Raw genomic sequence first — 2,059 nt, 5'->3', positions numbered from 1 at the left:
GATAATGTACTTTTAGATTGGACACATTTGAAACTGATTTTCAGAACACAATGAATAACCCTCCATCTTCTAAATTTGTCTTTCTCTGAAATCTGCACAAGTCCTTTGAGAAGACAATATTATTGAAGGCTCTGGAATGAAAAACTATGTACTAATTTATAGATACACAATATTGTGGACGGGGTTAAGAAAGAGTTCTGATGGGCTTGCTGGCTGGTTTCTCATCTCATGTTTGCCAAGTTTGTTTCAGTTGTTATAGCTTGTTCTCAGTTCTCATACATTGCGTTTTTAAACGTTGGGTTTACTTTTTTAATTGACAGGTAAAAACTGTATAGTATCTTCATGTTGTACAGCATAAAATTTTGATATGTGCTTATAGTATGGAATGTCTAAATCAAGCTATTTAACACATGCATCACCTAACATACTTAGGACATATACATGAAAACCATTATTCTACTGGGGAATCTTCTCTTTTTCTTTACTTTTTTTTTTTTCTTTCTTTTGAGACTGAGTCTGGCTCTGTCACCAGGCTTGATTGAAGTGACACCATTGCGGCTCACTGCAACATCTGACTCATTGGTTCAAGCGATTCTCCTGCCTTAGCCTTCTGAGCAGCTGGGATTGCAGGGACGTGCAACCACGCCTAGCTAATTTTTGTATTTTTAGTAGAGACAGTGTTTCAACATATTGGCCAAGATGGTCTCAATATTCTGATCTCAATTTCTGCCTGCCTCGGCTTCTCTAAGCACTGGGATAACAGGCCTGAGTCACCGAGCCCTGCCTTTCCTTTTCTTTCTTGTTTTTTCTTTGGAGCCAAATAGACCGCACCATTTTTAACTCCACGTTTGGGAAAAATTTAATAATGCAATGTGTTTCTGGCACAGGGTGAGTACAGTTGCATGGGAGGCATGAAGGGTTAGGTAAAGGGGAGCATAAAAGTTGAAGATGAGGAAATGCCATCAATGCCGGGACTTCACGCCAAGGGCAGGAGCTGAGGAAGCCACAAGGGAGGACATTTCTGCAGAGTTGCTGAACCAGTAGCAACCAGGTCCTGAGAAAGCTCTCTCTTGTGGAAGAATAACAGCCAAGCAGGAAAGCTTTTCATCCTGCAAAGCTGGGGCAGAAGGTTCTTCCTTGAATGTGATCATCTTCCCTTCAGCTCAGGAGTCCTGCAGAGACAGAGGAAAGTGTTGTGTTCAGACCCGGCTGTACAAACAGTGTCTTTTCTCCTCTTTCATGGGCTCAGATGAGAGCACTGCAGGAAGAAAAAAAACAAGTTCCTATGTCTCCCTTAGCCAATACCTGCAGAGCACAGGCCTTTTCCAAGTGGAGAGGAGGAGTTTTGGTGTAAATTGCCTGATCAGGAATTTGGATCCAAGGTCTTTTTTATGAATTCTGTCTCATACCTTATCGCCTCTACCATCATTCTAGGGAAACTGACAGTTTCTAAAAGAGGATAAAAGGTATTACCTGTTGGCTGAAGTCCAGAGCGTCCTGGGAAATAGAGGAAAAGACATATACTTAAAAGATATGGAAGCAAATCTGTCCTCCAACACAATGTCTCAGCCCCAGATCTCCCACCTGAGATTTCTCTAACACCACAACCCACACCAACCAGGTCAGAGAAGAGCAGAAACAGACCATGGGACCCTTGAAGTGTGAAATGTCTGTCACAGGATCCAGTGTAATTGCATTAGCCTTAGTGGCTGTTCTTCAAATTATTCCAGGATCTCAAACCAAAAGCCCCTACTTGTTAATCTTCCTCATAACTCTGCAGGCCACTAGCTATTATGCTTTCACATAGTAACCATGCCCTGATGATTTCTGGATTTGCAGGATATTGGAGGTCATTTGGGGAAAGAAAGACTTATCCAGGCTCACTTATATACTGAGAACTAACCTCAGCAAAGCCATAATTTCTCCTCCAGAAAAACCTTTGGAGAGAGCCAGCTACCAAAGGCTCCTCACCTTTCTGATTCCTGAAGTAGATGAACAGCCCTGCCCCAAGGAAGAGCAGGCCCAGCACAAAGCCCCCGACTCCACTCAGCATCTTGCT

At 42.7% G+C, this 2,059-nt stretch overlaps 1 long non-coding RNA gene across 1 annotated transcript; it reads right to left on the bottom strand.

Moving 5' to 3' along the window:
- Nucleotides 1–833: 833 nt before the first annotated feature.
- Nucleotides 834–2,059, bottom strand: LOC108299230. Its single transcript, XR_001822861.1, has 3 exons — nt 1,972–2,059; nt 1,474–1,497; nt 834–1,172 (listed from the first exon to the last, which is right to left on the bottom strand). It is a non-coding gene; the product is annotated as an uncharacterized LOC108299230 (long non-coding RNA).

The sequence above is a fragment of the Cebus imitator genome, unplaced genomic scaffold (assembly GCF_001604975.1).
Source record: "Cebus imitator isolate Cc_AM_T3 unplaced genomic scaffold, Cebus_imitator-1.0 Scaffold3057, whole genome shotgun sequence".
NCBI classification, from domain to species: domain Eukaryota; kingdom Metazoa; phylum Chordata; class Mammalia; order Primates; family Cebidae; genus Cebus; species Cebus imitator.
The sequence above is the reverse complement of the archived record's forward strand: the minus strand, read 5'-3'. Positions and strand labels throughout refer to the sequence as shown.